The 18,706-nt window shown below is 43.1% G+C and overlaps 1 protein-coding gene across 6 annotated transcripts in view; it reads right to left on the bottom strand.

Moving 5' to 3' along the window:
- Nucleotides 1-18,706, bottom strand: part of ARHGAP24 (Rho GTPase activating protein 24) — a 222,005-nt gene that overhangs the window by 83,537 nt on the left and 119,762 nt on the right. The window contains exon 1 of one of the 6 annotated variants that reach the window (XM_075500848.1): nt 1,239-1,576. The exons of 1 other annotated variant lie outside the window; for it this stretch is intronic. The gene's annotated coding sequence lies outside the window, so the exon portion shown is untranslated. 4 more of the 6 variants (XM_075500849.1, XM_075500852.1, XM_075500851.1 and 1 more) reach the window with 4 other exon arrangements.

Genomic DNA, 18,706 nt, shown 5'->3' with positions numbered 1-18,706 from the left:
ACTGCATCAAGGCTCACCCTGAAGTCCGAGTCTGACTCTGAAGCAAGGAATTTGCAAACACTGCACAACCGAGTTAAAACAAAAGGGTGAAAATGCAAGACATCAAAGTACTGGCCAGCTACCCAAGGTATATTACGTATGCAAAAGTGTCCTTGCCTAAGTCCAGCTGCTGCTCCAGCACCCTGCAAAAGCTGGGAGCTCCTGCGTGACCAGCAGGGTGAAATCCTCTCTTAAAACAAAGCACACTTTAACTTGTGAACCGACGAGGAGGGGGGCAGGATGCCGCCGAAATCCGACAGCTCATCTCCCTGGCAGTATCACAATGGGCTGTGACACAACACGTACTGGTGTCCGTCCAGGAAATAAATCTGAAGCTTCGAGCTCTCACCTGGCAGGAGCACACGCTGGCAGCAAGAAACAGCGCCAGCGCGGGCACCTCTGGCGCGACAGCTAGTGCCGCCGGGGCTGCCGCCAGCCGCGGCCAGCCCTGCCCGCGCTCCCGCTATCTGCTTGCTGGCGGCAGTCTCTCCCGTGACTACATCGCCCAGGAATGGCAACCACCTCGCCCCTCAGGGCGCGGTGGTGCTGGGGGGCCGCGAACGGTGGGACGAGTCACGCCAGGAGCAGACCCTAAACCAGCCTCCCGGGACCAGCTTCCTTCCCGTGGGACCGACCTGCAGGAAGCACCGCGGGGACAAACGGAGGTCAGGAGAGCTGCCAGAGGGAGACCACGACACCGGGGCAGAGCCGACTCGCGCCAGACACGGCGTGTTCGCAGGCACACACTCAGACACACAACACGCAGAGTTTGCCAGCAAACCCTCCACCCCCCAGTCGGGTCCGATCAAATCCTCCTGCCGGTCAAAGGCAGGCTATTTTCTTTTAGAAGTTAATACAGTTAGCAGAGAGGAATGGATTGTAGTACTTGTTACAGGCTACTCACCCAGGCACTGAAACGGCTATATTTCTTTAAAAGCAGAATGCCTTTGCTTTGGGAAACTTACTTCTGTTTTGCTATTGTCATTTGCTAACTTGCCCAAGATCCTGTAAAATCCCAGAAAAGGCTAGGAAACGAGAAGAGACGATTTAAAAGCTGACGGTCAGGACAGGAATTTACGGAATGAAATCTGTAAGGGCAGGAGCAGATAGAGCCAGCCAGCTAACGCTTTCATGCCCTGTCTCTGACCAGCAAATTCATTTTGTGGGCAGACCAAGGGGTACAAGATGATTTAAAATACCTGCTCGTGATGTGTGCTTCTCTGCATCAGCTGGGAGTCCTTGGCGTAGCTAGCACACTGCCGTGTCTCGTCCTCCTGCCTTTTCCAGCAGACCTCTCACAACCACAATGTCGCAGTTCCCCAGGCCTTACAATCAAGCGGTTTGTTGTAACAGAACTAAAAATAGTGCTGAATTTTTTGCTGAAGCACTTGCTTGAGTGAACATAGTGCCAGTCAGCCCATGTGTTAGTGAGCTATACAGACCTTTAATATTAAATATAGCCCAGATCCTCCTGGAAGTATGGCCATTGACTTTTTTCAAAATATGTTTTTTCTTTTTTTTTGAGAGACAGCACAAAATAAATCCTGTTTCTGACGTCTAAAAGACGAAATGAGTGGAGTTGTTTTAAGAATATCCTCAGGGAAAGAGTGAGTCACTTAAGCTGCTTTTATGATAAAAGATCCCTGGAGGAAGTAGTAGTAGTCTCCTTAGTAGTCTCCCGAGCTGTTCAGAGATCTGTATGCCCCCTGCAAAACAAAGTTTCACATTGTTGGGTTTTTCGGTTTTGTGTTGTTTGTTTTTAATAGTTTGAACACCTGCTTCCACTGCAGAGTTAGTGCTAGCATGGGAAACAGAGCAGGATTTCATACTGGCTAACACCTCAAGAGGATGATTAACAGAAGTGTCTGTCCTGCAGGGCTGTTAATAAGGTCTGTGGAAAAGACTACAAAGTGGCCCATAAGGATGCTGCATATGAAAGTTTATGGCATAGGTTGACAAGTCCAGGAAAAAAAAAATTCTCAGAGGGAATTATTTTTGCAAAGCTTTTTATTACTGTGGCCTGAAAACAATCACCGAAGACAAAGGCTGCAAAAAATGTCATTTAAGACACAGATGCCTGCGCTGCTGCCAATGTCCAAGCTGGGATCTCAGAAGCAGATTTAGATGCAAAACTTCCAGTCAGTGCACACCAGACTCATGCGCATTCACACTGTGGCACACAGGTGGATAAGCCAAGAAATGAAAAGGTGCACATACTGCCTGGTAAAGCCACAGTCATTCTCCTGGTAGCTGCTTCAGCTGTGAAGTCGGCACCAGACTTGCCTGACAGCAAGCCAGGATGTCTGAACCACAGTGAGTTAAGGCCTACTACTGTCGGTGGACATTAGTCTGTAAAAGCATCTAGAAATCCAGACTCTATCACATAATATACACCAGTGAGAAAGTGGCATCTGTAACTTTAGTCTGTGCTACACCAAGTCGCTATATGACTAAACTTAGTGAAAGTGAATTTGTAAGTCAGGATAAATATGCAAGAAAATTATTTCTTCACTTCAACAAATAAACTGCCACTGCCAGAGAAGCTTTCCAGAAGTAGCTCTCCAGGCTAGAGTAGTACTGTACATGCATACATATTTACGTATATACATACACACCCGCACACGCACACAGAAAAAGAGAAATCTATAGATACATGTATTTTAAAGGAAGATTTTAGCATGGAAATAAACACTAAAAAGTTGGCAAGTTACAGGGAATATCAGAGGAGAGAAACTTGTTTTTTGTTCGTTTCGCTGATTTTCATAGGAAGAAGTTGAAACTGAAAAGACCAACGTGGTTATGTGGCCTGTTTGGCTGTTAATATAAAATTGTCTCCCACATTTTTGTTTTCCCTCATACATCTTTGAACATTGCTTCAATTTTATTTGTTTTGCAGTAGAACTGCAATATTTTTGCCCTTGTGAAAGGGCTGGAAAATTCCTCTTACTCCTTTCTATTGCTAACAAAACATGCTGCAAGGCAGCATATAACATCTACATAGCAGCAGAGGTAGCCACAAACATAACTGTGTCTTCATTCCTGCTCCACTCCCAAGCTATTATTTATAGAGAGAAAGAGCATTAACAGCACAAAGTTCTCCCTAACTTAGCCTCACTTTGCCATCTGTTACTTCCCATGAGTTGATCCTAATGAGAAACTACTTCAAAACACATTTGAGGACCAGCTGCACCCAGTGAAGTCACCAGAGGAAGGGAATATTCCCTTCCCAATACATCATACTCCAATGCTACACAGCAGCTCCTTCCCCTACCGAAATCGAGGGGAACGCTGCCGTTAATATGAACGCAGCCCTGGGTCACAGCCTCTTGCAGTCATGTTGAGCAAGTATCCCACTCAATATTGTTTTTCTCAATAATCACAACTCTCTACCCAGTCAGAGGGGCAATGAGAGCGCTACAAACATTACCCATCCCCCAGGCCTGAGCAGCCAGCTTTCTGCAGCTGCTGCTTCTTCAGGGTGTTCATCTATGGAGTGATCATGGAATCACAGAATACCAGGTTGGAAGGGACCTCAAGGATCATCTGGTCCAACCTTTCTTGGCAAAAGCACTGTCTAGACCATACGGCCCAGCACCCTGTCCAGCCCAATCTTAAGTGTCCAGTGTTGGGGAATCCACCACTTCCCTGGGGAGATTATTCCAATGGCTGGTTGTTCTCATTGTGAAAAATTTTCCTCTTGTGTCCAATCAGAATCTCCCCAGGAGTAACTTGCACTCATTACCCCTCGTCTTTTCCAAGTGACTCCTTGTAAAAAGGGAGTCTCCATCTTCTTTGTAGCCACCCTTTAAATACTGGAACATGGTGATAAGGTCTCCCCTAAGCCTTCTTTTCTCAAGGCTGAACAAACCCAGTTCTCTCAGCCTGTCCTCACATGGCAGGCTTCCCAGTCCTTTCATCATCTTTGTGGCCCTTCTCTGGGCCCTCTCCAGCCTGTCCACATCTTTTTTGTATAGCAGGGACCAAAACTGAGCACAAGTATTCCAGGTGTGGCCTGACAAATGCTGAGTAGAGTGGAATAATGACTTCTTATGTCTGCTGGTGATGCCCATGTTGATGCAACCCAGCATCCTGTGGGCTTTCTTTGCCGCAGCAGCACACTGTTCACTCATATTGAGCTGCTTGTCCACCAGGACCCCCAGGTCCCTTTCTACAGAGCTGTTCCCCAGCCAGGTAGATCCCAGCCTGTACTGCTCTCCTGGATTATGTTTTTCCAGGTGCAAGACCTTACATTTGTCTTTGTTGAACTTCATAAGGTTCTTGTTAGCCCACTCTTCCAGCCTATCCAGGTCTTCCTGCATGGTGGCTCTCCCTTCTGAAGTGTCCACTTCCCCATTCAGTTTGGTATCATCAGCAAACTTCACCAGGGTACACTTGATCCCATCATCCAGATCACTTATGAAGATATTAAGCAGTTTTGGGCCCAATATCGATCCCTGGGGGACCCCACTTGTGACAGGTTGCCAGTTTGAAAAGGAGTTATTTACCACCACCCTCTGGGTGCGGCCTGTCAGCCAGTTCCCCACCCACTGCACAGACCACTTGTCTAGGCCATAATGCATCGTTTTCTGTAGCAGGAGGCTGTGGGAAACCATATCGAAAGCCTTGGAGAAATCCAGGCAGACAATGTCCACCGCTTGCCCCACATCAACCAAGCAGGTTACTTTGTTGTAGAAGGCGATTTGGTTTGTCAAGCACAATTTGCCCTTGGTGAATCCGTGCTGGCTTTTCCCAGTCACGTGCTTCATTTGACTTGTGATGGCCCCCAGGAGGATTCGTTCCGTAACTTTCCTGGGGACTGAAGTAAGACTGATGGGCCTCTAATTTCCTGGATCCTCCTTTAAAGCCCTTCTTGTAGATGGGGATGACGCTAGACTTCTTCCAGTCTTCTGGGACGTCCCCCAATCTCCGCAACTTCTCAAAGATTATGGAGAATGACTTCACAACAATGTCAGCCAGCTCGCTTAACACCCTCGGGTGGATATGGTCAGGGCCCATCGATTTGCAGGGGTCAAGCTCCTGTAATAGTTCACATACCAACTCGTCCTTCACCGATGGTGGATCTGTGTTTGCATCAACCTGGATTTTTGTTCCCAAGGCCTGGGGCCCAACAGTGCTGGTAAAGACAGAGGTGAAGAAAGAGTTGAGAACCTCTGCTTTTTCAGTGTTGTTGGTGACTAATTCACCTCTCCTGTTTAACAGTGGGCCAGTCATGTAAGTATTCAACAGCCAGCCACTGCCCGAGGAGTCAGACGTTGGCTGACACTACACAGAAGAGTCGAAATACAGGACCATGGTTGCCAAGATTGAGAGAAGTTCACTACTACTGAACTCGCAATGAGATTGCTACTGCCACTGCCCTGCAGACAGCTGAATCACATCACAGCAAGTATGCGGCATCTGTCATTGCAAATGCTGAGGTTAAACCTCTCTGTCCTCCTGAGAAAATTCCTTCTGAACATCCACCTAAATCCCTCAGAGTATGGTGGTCCCACATAGTTGTGGGACGGACTACAAGATGAATTTGATTGGGAGCCAGCCTGTAAGTCTACTGCGTAGTTTGGTCAAAAGCATATGAGCAAGAATGACAGTCACCTCCTGGGCCCAAAAATACCCTGGAAAACAGTGGTCGTTTTTTAACTGTTTGAGACAAAACCTCTAAAGCTTTGTGCTGTAGGATTCCTCATTACAAATTGGGGTTAGCCTGTTACCGCACCTAAGCGAATCAGTTGGGCTTGGGGGAGCACTGAAGAAGCCCAGGGAAAAGCTGTGCCATGAGCCTGCAGAGCTCCCTGGCCACTTGCTCTGCCCGGGGCTCAAAGGTGAAGAATCTGAATGCAAGTGATCACCACTTAGATAAATCGCTGCTCCCAGTACAAATTTAGAAGTTATTACTTCTGTTTGCTATGATGCCTCAATTTGTCCACCTGCAAAACTAACAAAAGCAACAGAATGGGTCGTTAACATTACAAAGTCATATTCAAATCCTTAGGTAAGTGGACTCTGCAATTTGCTGTGGGTAGCAAAAATTACACTATAAATAGCCTTCCACCTTTCCTGCAGTTCATGGAAAAGGCAAGAAATCTCTCTCTGTCCCCTTTGTTGTCTCACACTTCTGCTTTCTGTTGCACCTGGGAATATTTAGAGCAATCTTTTGTAAACAGCACATGTTTCTGTGTCGGCCCCAGCACTGGCCAAAGCACTGTGGGGCTGCGTTCCTGAAGTTTTTGGACATCGGTTGAAACCAGGGCCGCCCAGGCAGGGAGCAGCTGTGTGTGTAGGTGGGCAGGGAACAAGGGGAAGGACAGGGAGATGGGAAACTTACCAGCTTTGCTGCCTGCAAATGCACAGTGCTGACTGCTGCTCCCTGCGTCCAGACTGTTTAACAAGTTTTCCTCTCCTGCCGGCTGGCCGAGATGAGGGGGACTATTTTGCCGGACATTTTGCTTTCTTCCCTAGTACCATCACCAGCAATAAATTACATTTCTTACCTGATGAAACAAACTGCTTAGTAATTTCTGCTCTGCCTCTAAGGTCTGGGGTCTGCTGCTTAAAGTATTTGCTTCACGTTTCCAACATCCCCATGAAAAGGTCCTTCGTTATTACTGGAGAGACTGTAACTGAGCACACTGGGATTATTTTTAATACTTCATGTGACTTCAGAAAGCAATTTTTTTTTCATAGTGCATGCTTAAGTGCACTCTTAACCCTCTCGAGCCTCTTCCTCCCTTCAGTTTTAGTAGTTTAAGGCAGGAACATTTTCAGAGGTGCCAGCTGGGCTACACACATGTGAAAAGGCAGCAACACCCAGAAATGTGAATGTAAGGATCATACACTAATGTAAATTTAGCTGTCCAGCATATCCCTTGTGCTTTATGACATATGTTTAATAATACGATCACACATATATTAAAGAATGAGGTATGAAGGAAGACAGCTAAGCAGTGTAGGTACTCACAGAATACTACTGAGGGGAATCTTTAAAATACCCAATCCCCAACTACGTAAGGGAATTTAGTGTGACAAGGACACTTTGGATTCTTTGTTAAAAGCTCCTAGAAAATAGGGATGTCCAGATTTGGGTCTGCCCTCCACATTATCAGCAAGTCTCTCATTGTCAATAAAATAATCTCTATTGAAAGTAAAGCTGTCAGCTTGGCCCTCAAAATTACTAAAAGCAGCATTACGATGATAGGCATTACTAGACATTCCTATGAGAAGCTGAACTGTTCTTTTGATTACTCTGCTGGATAAAACTGTTCTATACACGTTCCACAAGTAGGTGAAAAGTCAGTCACATGCACAACCATAACTGCAAACTATAAAGGACATATCAAGGGGGAGACAAGATTACAATCACAGAAAATGAGAATCAGGCACAAAAAATATTTCCTATGAGATAGAGATGCAGCATCTGGTTTTGCATATTCTAACACAGGAATAAATCTTCCCGAGTGCTGTCCTCCATTTCCTTCCAACTTCACTGCAGTCCAAATCCAATTCAGCTGATATGTAAGAAATGAGCCTTTCTCCACATGTTTGTGCATTTGGGGTTTGAGTTGGTTATATTCCTGCAGCCCAAATAACTCTGAACATGACATGCCGATATCTTCTCATGGAAGCTTCTGTATCAGCTCTACCATGTGAAGTGCTCTCAGCTGCACAACCATTTAACTTGCCCAAGTACATTTTTGGCTGCTGTTCTGCCTTGCAGCTTAGAGAAACCCTCTCCAGGAGCTAGCTGACAAGAAGGAATTGCCAAAATGTGCTACTTTTCAAAGAGCTTACTCGTAAGGGGAATGTGAGACATGATAAATGTTTTAGCAGGTCTGGAAGAAAACATCAGGAAAAAAATGTTGTGCTGTTGTAATCCATAAGGACATCTTTTCTATCTTCCTCTTATATGTTTGTTATATTTGAAATGCACAGGTTCATAAACACAAACTTATACGCAAATTGCACTTCAGACATTAACTCACTTTCAGTTTTGATGCTGGGAAAGTATGGTGTTTGCGTGATGCATCTATCTTCTTGACATAAGCAAACACCAGCTGTTATTTGCTTGGTTTAAAAAAAATGAGTAAACAAAATTTTATTAATTAAATGGGGAATTCAGAAAGCTTAGATCTGGATTCAAAACTTGTTACACAATCACGTCAACTTTGAGTCAAGGAGAGCACATGAGACAAGACGGATACTCCAGTATATTCTCTGTAGTAGTAACTTGGCACTTTATTTACATGTGCCATTAACATATTGTCTGACATAACCAAGTATGGACTTCGGTATCTCATGTGCTTAAGCAAAATCAAGTAATATATATGCTGAGAAGTGGCCATATGCTGAGAAGTGGCCATATGCTTGTTCCACCTGTGTCTCCCTCTGCACCACAGTGAAATGCTTGTGAAAGCACTGTCTTGGTTTCAAATCCAGAGAGGAAATCAGAAAATAAGCAGAGGTTCTGAAGATGAACATAGTTTTGAGGTTTGACCATAAAAAAGAACCCTCTAGGTGAGCCAGAAAAGCAGATTACTTGCTCTTACATGGAAAACAAAACTTCTCAAACTCTTTGCCTTTGGGAAACACAAACAGCACATCCTGCAAGTCACAGGGTTTGTTTCCCAGCAATTTTTCCAACAGCTTAGTGCCACGTGCCACCACGGTGGTACAGGTCATCTGCAATACCACAGTTATGAATCCAACTCTTTAAAGCTGTTCCCTCCTGGGTCATCAGTTCAAACACAACCCTGGTCTGCAATGATTGAAACCTGCCATAGCCTGACACGTGCGAAGCAGCTCCAATGAAATGAGATGGTGATTTCACTCCCATTGCTGCTGGAGAAGCATCACTGTAAAAATGACTGTAATCTGTAGCACCTCTGATACCCAGCTCAACAAAAGAGGCCAAGGGCAGGGCACACGTGGAGGATGGACTCTGTCCTGTGATTTCTTCTTGTTCTGGACAGAAAGGCTTACAGAAGAAGAGACATACTGAGTCTCTGCTCTCTGAAAACTTCTAGGTATTCTTTCTGTTACCTGCCAACTCTCAGACACACTTGGTAATACTATCATTTCTGCTGGCCTATGTTAAATTAGATGCTGATAACCACTGTTTTGCTGAGAGGGTGAAAACATGCTTCCTCAAAAGTGCTTTGTCTTTTTATATAATCTGTGAGACCTTCAAAGGTCCTACAGAAAACTGTGACTTACAGCTAATTTATAAAATATTAATAATATACAAATCACACACATGGTCCCTGGTAGTTTTCCTAAATTACAACACCAATCCCAGAAGAGACCTGTCTTATCCTGTGTAACTTGGTCTCTGTCAGGTGATCAGTCACTGTCCCTTTCCCATTAGGGCATGGAGTAATGCAAGCTTTTATTTATTCCAAAGCTTCCAGGAGAGGAGAGCAGTGACGGGGCAAGAATTAGCTGTGCACCACCATTTCCCAACTCACACACAGACACATCAGCTGCAACTTGACAGCTAGGATCAGTAGGTTATTCCAAAAACATGGACTCAACAGCAAGCTGGAAGGTACAGCTAAATTGCTCTAACTTTGAGAAAGCGTCAAGGGAAAACACAGTAAGAAGGCAGAAATCTTGCTTCTGTCCACAAAAGTGCTTTTGTGCAGTTTATAAGCAGAAGAGTAGCGAATACTCATTTTCCATATCCCTCATAGGTAAATCCTAAAATAATAAGGGTCTACTGGGTATTAACTACTGTCTTCTGGGGACTAAGACAAGAGAACAGTTATTCCTATAGCTAATGCTAATAAAATATGTTTGAGAAAGGAGTTACATAAACAGATTATTCCTCTAGGCTGCAGTAAGCAGATACATATTTTTATCCCCTTTCCAGAGATAGCAAAACGAACGTAATAAGGCAACAGTGAAATATCTAAAACAGACCTGAGACAGGCAGCTCCAGGAACAGAAATGTAATGTATTCATTCGCTCGCCATTGCCACTACTCACTCCACCACTGCTGCTCCATCGCTAACTAGGCTAAAAATAATAAATTACATATTTTCTTTGCCCAGGGTAGAGATGCCCTCAGCAGACACACCCCTGTTCTGCAGTGAACGCAGGGGATAGCCATGATCTTATTTCCAATTTGGCTTGCTCAGCTGCAGTATGGGTGGGCATCCTTGAGGAATCCCAGAATTTACCACTCCAAAGAGCCTTCTACCTGAACAGCCCATTTTTGCTGGCTGATGGAGCTGAGCTGTCACACTCACGGCACGACTTTTAGCAGCTACTCGAAAACCCCTAATTTCTTGGTCAGTTCAGGCTAGAGAAGAAAAAAGTTATGAATATCTTCCAACTTCCAAAGGGCAGGATCAAAACGTGCTGGGAGCAGAGCCCTGTCAGAAAACATCTAGGCTTGTTGCCAGCACTCCACGAAGGATCCGTTTTACACACAAACAGAGGCTTGGGGATAGATTCACAGCTCCAATGATATTTATGGGCTTTTTACTTTGACAGGAGTTGTTAGAGACTTCCACCGCGCTGTGCTTCTCTGACCTGTGCAGCAGGTTCACTGCAACCCTGATGCCTGTGGACATGACACGAGATGCAGTTTTGCTTCCTCCTTTGGGAAATAAGAAATGTGACTTTTTATATTGTAATCACCCCTGAACCAATCCAATATACTTCCAAGCTCAGCATGGTCTTACACTATTTGGATAATAATTTCCTATACTTCCCTCAGTTGCACACTTTTCCAAGGAGATAAAGCACAATTTCTTCTCCCTTTCACCCCAAATGTGTAATCCTTACAGAGTGCCAAGAAGCTGAAACACCTTGAAGGCTGCTATACCCTATGTGCATCTGTGTCTACTACAAGCATGTTGGGAACTTTGAGGAACTAAGCAAAATCAAACAACTCTGTGTTAAGGAGGATCATTCTCCCCACGTGACACACACATACACACACAATCCACAAGTAGAAGCACCCACAAAGCCTTGGCTCAGGTATTCTATACATATCTATATCCTACACACTATCACACCAGGAGACATAACTGTTTAATAATATTTGGAAACAGCTAGTACTATTTACTGAAGGATAAATAACGAAAATTTTTCCAACAGGTGCAGTTGTACAGTGACAGGCAACCTCCAGACGCAGTATGACGCACAGGGTATGTCGTGTCCTGTAAAAATCCTTTTAATAATTTCAACTGGAGTAAGAGTACTTCAAAAGCATACATGGATTTCTCATTAATACCACAAATGCAGCTTGTCCAAACTGCAGATGTGCATTTGCTATCAGAAGCATAAATTTCCCTTATTTTGTGTATCCTTCTCTACCCCCTTTCTTGGCTTTATACCTACATCTGGTAACACATGACTTCTCCATTTGATGCTCATATTGCTTTCTTTTTAAAGCCTATCCAGACAAAATGTGTACACAGGGACGGTATTACAGCCAGACTAACAGCACTTACAAAACCCGAGTGTCCTTCCATGTACTAGATGAGCTACAGTCCGTCATCATCAGGATTTACAAACACACCTGTCTTAGTTGATATCCTTCCTTCAAACAAACTGAAACAGCTCAACAAATTCCTGCGGTTACAGTGATGACACAAAAACTGAGATGAAAAACAGTGCAAGTCATGGGCATTTGCCAGGAAGCTTGCTACCTCTTGGATAAAAGGTGGCCTAGCTGGTCAAAGACAACCTAGTTCCTAGTTCTTGAATGTTGAAGAAACTGGATACATAAAAACTAAAGTAAAAGTTATTATTTTTACCAAGTGCCATTATCAGGGGAGAGAGTCTGAAGATGTTTTCCTGCACTCTACTCAGACTACTAGATTTTATCCATAGGCTCCCATGCAGTCGTTCAGACCTTTTCAGACATTTAAACCTCTTCCAAGTACTGACAAAACCCTTTCCTTTAGGTTCCTGCAACATGTGAGACACCATCTTGCAGCTGAAAATACAGCAAGCAGGCAGCATTTTGCGACAGCACCTTTTAGCATCAGCTTATATATTGCAGCAGAAAGAAGATGATCTCACTCAGAGGTAAGAGTGTTGGCAGACAGATAAGTAGTTGCCTGAGCTTAAATAGGTCAATACCAGTATAGCAGTACTAGCTCCCAAAAAGCTTCATCTGTTCACCAGCTATTTCAGCTCTAAGAGGGAGCCCAATTCAAGTAATACACTAGCCACAATGCACTTGCTACTTCAGCAGAAACAGACTGTTGCTTGAAAAAGTTGGATCAGCACGTTTTGAAAACTTAAATAAAATTGATTCTGGATTAAAATTATCAATTCATTTCCTCCTTTGCCTTCCTGGGAATTCAACCTGTCTACACAATTAAACTGTATAAAGATTTCCTCTGAACCTATAAAAGCCTTTTTTTTATAGCCGCATCTCATCATATTAAACACCCTGCTCTAATCTATTACAAGTTGAAGGGATGACAAATACTAAAGCATAAGCTGAATACACTCAGCACATTATGCATTTAAAGCACTGCAAAATTTTACTTACCAGTTTCCATCTGAATTTAGAGCAATCCTCTCTTAAGCTGACTATTTTGTACGAACCCAGCGACACATTGCTAGCAGGGAATAAATAGATGAACAATGTGGTTTTTTATCAATCTCCATTTCATGGCTGTTCTGGCCTATCTGAAATCCTCACCAATAGCGGCTGTACCAGCGGACAGTCATCTGTCTGCACAGCAACAGCTGCACAGGTGGCTCCTGCACAGCCTCCTATACTACACTTGCCAGTTAAAATGCAGTCTCTTGTTGGCAGTAGCTCCCTAGCATCAGACTTTGCCTCCTCTACCAGCCACACCGTTCTTCCACCCTGAGGAATGGGAGCAACCGGATAAGACATAGCATCAGCAATGTGGCCTTGGTTAAGGCACGTCTTAAACGTCTCTTAATCTGTGGCCCATACTGACTATCTATTGACTGAGGTTTAGTTACAGTAAATACATGATTTTCATATACCTTGTACTACGTGAAATCTACAGCAGCAGTTGTGGCTAGCACTAGGTAGTGATGCGTTAGTAAAACAAGACCTAAGAGCAAAACCAAAATCATAAAAGAAAAATTATGCCGCTCAGAAATGAGATGCTGCAATACACGTCTTGTTACAAATACTTACAGCCTGACACTTTGGCTTAGTAACGAGCTTCATGAGAATAACTGGGGCACCACTGAAGTATACCCTAAATCTAAGAAGCTGTGGAGAGAATTGCAAATATAACCCACCCAGATGGCACGGTCTTATAAAAGTTTAGCATGTCAATCTGCTCATTTAATTAAAACCCTTTCCTCTCCATGGTTAATGGCAGGTCTGTACAGCAGAAATAGCACCAGAACAGATGTTAGTAAATTTGTGAAAGCTGCAGGATGATTGGTCTGACTATGGTGTCTTTTGAAGGACTACTCTATTAACATTCCTGCTGATCTCTCATGTCAAATCTGGTACATATTACCTCTTCTTTGGCTGCTCTACAGGATGCTGTAAGCCAAGTTTCTTGGTGAAAGTAATTTGCTTTGAGAAAACGCCACATGATTATAGGCAGTCTTTTTTAAGATTTCAGGAGAAAAACCTTTAATGATGAAAAGCATGCCTTAATTTTAAATAGGCCTTTCTCCACATTTTCTTTCATCTTATCTGTTCAGGATTCCCATGAAAAACTGCAGTCATGAGTTAAGACAGGAAAAAAGAATGTGGAGATCGGCTTGGCTAAGACAAAAGAAAGGCCTGTATTACAATCCACATTTTGGTGGCATCAAGAGAGGCTATGGCAAAGTGAAGTCTGCAATTGCACAGAAAAGTCTCACCGTGCACCCTGGCATCCAAACAAGACGCGCGACCCATGCATGATCAACCCGTTCTGTGCAGGGCAGATCTGGACAAAGGAGGGCAGAGGTGCCAGCAAGCTTTTGCCCCAGGGACTGAACCACATTAATGAAATGCTTTTGAAACGTTTACATTACAAAAAGCAATCTGGTTACCAATGAAGGCAAAATAATTGTCAGAAATGTCAAAGGGACGACACAACTGTTTAAAGCAAATGTGACCCTACACTCTTGTTTATGGAGCAGGTCATCTGAATCAGTGCAAGAAAATACTACATTTTGATGGGGTTACAACTTCTTTTCTAGCTAGGGAAGTTACACTTCCAAAGACTAAAATATGCAATGTATCACAGTGAACAGTTTTATCTCAAAATACTGTTCAAAGAGCCATTGGCACACAGGAATGCTGCAGGGTCAGCCACACAATGAAGAAGGGCAAGAGGCTTTCAAAAGAAACAGTTGGGGCCGTCAAGTTGCAAAGGAGGCACCGTGCAGAAGTGCAATCCTCTCTTACCAGAGACCTGCCTGTTTGAACAAAGACCATTCCAGGCTGCGTAAGCAGATTTTCTCATTTTTGTGATTCTATGGAAAACCTCTTTGAATCTGAGATGGTCCAAGACAATGAGAACTATAGTTTATGAAAGCAATGTTAACAGAGATATTACCTGTCTTCCATAAGAATTGCTCAGAGAGCTTTTCAAACTCAGTTACCATCACTTCAGTTTATCAGTATGCAAATTAAAGCAATTAGGCAGTAAGTGGCTCACTTGATTTCAAGTGACTATTAAAAGATAAGAAGAGGCTGAAAAACAACCTGGGTCTACACTAAGGTGATTCACAAGCTGTAAATGTAAAGTTATACTTTATAGCACTGCGGAAGGTGCAAAAAGAAGAGGAACAAAACCTTAAAAGGATCTGAAAGGATCTTAAGCATCTTTTAACATCATTGATCCTGCAAAACTCATTTATAAAATTACTGTACAACTTCTCTTTTTCCTTTTACACCCACGTTGGAGCATCCCATTGCTCATACTGTAACCAGATGTAACCAAAGTGATTAATTTGTTCTTTTGTAACTAAGCAATATAGAGATAGGAGCAGGGTAGACAATACTTTAATGTTGTGTTTGTACATCTATGGCTATGGATATGCTACTGTGCCCAAAGACAATTGGACGAGGAGTAGTACGGGCATGCTGCTATGTTCCCAGTATAGCCCCAGCCCAGCTTGACAATGAGTCGAGGGGCAGTTAGAATAATTGGTTTGTGTTAGAATAGGAATAAAGATGCCGAATCATTGTTAGGGACCATGAACCACGAAGAAGGGAAGCAAGTTACATAAGCAAGATGATATTGCGCATGCCCATAAGAAGGGGTCAACTAAAGAACACACCTGTACGACCGCCAAGGACCACCAGAGACCCCCACGGAAGCCCCTCGGAGTTCAAGGACGCATGCGTAATGACCATGCAAATATGATAATTAGTTCTGGGAAATAGAATGAATATGCATGATCATTCTGGGAAATTTGATGCATATGTATGTAATTGGACAATATAAGCTTTGGTTGATGTAACCTGCAGTATGCACGCTAGGTGGAACGATCCCCCGTGCATCCGGCGCCATAATAAAGAATACCTGCATCTTAATCCTATATTGGTGTTAGAGTTTGATTCCCAATTTTGGTGACAATACTTAGCTGGAAACCAGCAAATGCCAAGTCATTTGACATTATCTAAGCATGCACTTACACAGAACAGGCGAATGAGCAGCCTCCTTCTCAAGGTTCTCTCACGCTTGGGTTTTAAGATACTGCTTATCATCAGAGCTGCCTTGGCTTGGCCCTAGCCTCCCTTCACTTCAGCAGGTGGGGTTTGCCATGCCCACAACACAACGAAAGAGGAAATGAACTATTAGCTCATACAAGGAAACACGTAAAGGATGTCTTTAGGAGCTAGAAAAGATTTATTTTCAGCCCAGGAAAGAGTTTCATCTTGAGGGAGTTCACAGGTGGGTGGTTTAAAACGTAAAAGGGCAGGACAAAAAGGCTGGTCCGACTCTGCTCTATTGCCATAAGGAAGCAAGTCACTGTTCCAGACGTAGGCTGGAGATTCACAGACCACTAGTTACTCTGCCATCATGGATCCCCTAATTGTGCGCTATCTGCACAGTAATTTTTTTCTGCTCAAAGCTAACGCACTAAGGGCCAATAGAAAGGAAATGAACATGGAGTAAGTTCCCTGATGAATTAGGGACTGGTTATTGTCTATGCATAATTTCACCAGCAGTAATTCCTTCCTTATTAAGCACTTATTCTTAGCTACTTTGTAACAAAATCCAACTGTACTCAGCTCTTAGAGAAGACGGAGTACCTTTTTGCAGAAGAATAGGAGGTAATGCTGAGAAGCCCACATCTCTCCAATACAGCTGGTAAATTATTCCTTCAAGTTTACTGAACACAACTGTGTACTTCCGTCTCAGAAAACTAAGACCCTGTGCAATCTCTTATTTTCTACTTTCTTCTTAGCATAAATGGGTATAAATGTTTTATGAACCATAAATGTTCCAAGAAAAAGATAAATGTTGAGCAATTACAAATGTAATATTCCTCCATTTTAATGTGATATCTATTTGCACTAAGGGTAGATGGATCACTTGAAACATTATGCATCTGCAGTAAGTGGCATAGTACCCAGTTTTGCTCCCTGTATAGTCTGTTCTTTCAAAAACATTCTAAAGCTATTATTTGTTTGCTAATTTAATAACAGAGTTAAAGATAACTCTTCTAAGTAGATGTGCGCCCAGTTGTCCTAGCTTTGATGTAGGGATGACCGTCTGAATCTATGTCTGTTAACAGAGGAATTACCCTTGCTGGGAAATAGCTGAGCAGTAATTTCTTTGGATAATGTATAAAGTACATAACAGGGAGTAATAAAGGAAGATGTGAGTGTCAGGAAGCATATGTTACAGTGCACTCCTCAAATGTAGCTGGAAGTAAAATGAACTTGGATCATCATTGCATTGTTTTGATCTTGTATGGGTTAAGCAAATGCCTTGTGAAAGGGTTCTAACATACCCCTATAGCTCTAAAAAACATCCGTATCTTCCCCAAAACACTCCTGGGTGCAGGGGATGCACACACCACTGTTGGTCCAAGGATGGCTGAGCCTCACGAAGGAGCCAGGCAAGGGCAGGTGTCCCAAACGCCTGAGCAAGGGGAGACCGCAGGCTCTGCTCCCAGCAGATGCGAGAGAAAAAGCACCTTGCCAAGTGGAGAATGGGCAACAGGGTGCTCCAGTGGCAGCCCACGTACCCAGACACTGCCCATCCCCACTTAGATGATACACCCTCACTACTCCTCCACTGTTATCTTGTGCAACTCATTACTCATAGGGTGACCCATAGAGCTGGTTCTGCTTTGTGATGTGGTTAACTGACCTGCTGCTGGAGATACCTCCCAGGCCTGCACTTATCAAGACATCTAAACTACCACCTGCTTTGTGCTGGACAAGGGAAGGAAATATAATACATTCACAGGCTTGATACTCATTTGTTTTTTTCACTACCTCAATGGGTATTTAGCTAATTGACATTAGTAAGGGACTTTTTTGTTAATTGGAAATGCATTCAAACACTCTCTTTGCCTCTGGGAAAAAGATTTCCAATAAGAGTTTTAGAAAGCTCAAGTTGATCAAGCTTTAAGAGAGAAGGGAAAAAAAAAAAAAAGAAAAAAATTGATGCAGGACAGAGTAACCTCTCAGGGACGTCTGGTTTTACTTCACAGAAAGAACAAGCATATCCCCACACCACTGCCCTTCTCTGAAAGAAGTCAGGCCAATTTTCCTAAGTTTTTCCTTTCTTTGGTACATACCCTCTGGAGGAGCAACACATCTATGGAACTTTGAGTTTTAGAGCCTGCTGAGCTGTAGAGTGATCTGATTATGCAGTCAAATCCTTTGGGAGCCACTAGGCTACTGAATTTTCAGTATATGTATCTATATGCAGCAATGTGAACGTGAAAAGATAATCTAAATTACCATCTATCACATTATTAAAATAATCTCTGGCAAAGTTACCTTTTCAATAAAAATAATGTCTGGTATGATGAAAAAACCCCACTGAAGTATCATTTAGCTGTTCAAAATTTCTATTGTCACTTACACTTGCTTTTCTTTGAATTCAGCCACTGAAGCTTAGTGAAAGCAGTCTGCTCCCTTACAGCACAGTGTCAGCGCACTTTGGCTACACATGCTGGTTACGAGAATTTCGTAGTGGTAAATTTCTCCACTATGGCTTTCGAAAGGCCTATAAAAATATTTTTACTCATGCCAAGTTTTGAAGAAGAATGCACCCTTCTGTTGCAAACAAAGTAACAAAACACCAGCTGTGTTTGAGATGACGTTGTCCTTCCAATCTAAGTGATAAAGTCTTCAGAAAAAAGAATATTGCTCGCAGATGGGATAGCAGAGTTCTAAAAAAAAAAAAAAAAACTAAAAACCCAGAAAACTTGCAAGGGAAGGTAGAAGATGGAAAACAGTTAAGGAAGTGATCTCAAATCACTCAGGATTTATTATGGTGTAAGATTCATTACTTTCACAGATGCAATTTTTGATAGCTTGAATTCCAAGATTCAGCAATTTTAGTGGAAAGAATTCATGACAAGCCGTGGGAACTGCTGGATTTGCAGCAATTAAACATAAGCATGGGAAAAGATGTTATGCTATGCGGTGACAGGGAGTTCAAGGTATTGTGCTAATCAAAGTCTTACTAATATTATGTTTAAAACAAACATTTTTTGTGGAGCCTCTAGC

This window comes from Mycteria americana, chromosome 4 (genome assembly GCF_035582795.1).
Source record: "Mycteria americana isolate JAX WOST 10 ecotype Jacksonville Zoo and Gardens chromosome 4, USCA_MyAme_1.0, whole genome shotgun sequence".
In the NCBI taxonomy this organism is placed as follows: Eukaryota; Metazoa; Chordata; class Aves; order Ciconiiformes; family Ciconiidae; genus Mycteria; species Mycteria americana.
This window is presented reverse-complemented; position numbering and strand designations above follow the sequence as displayed.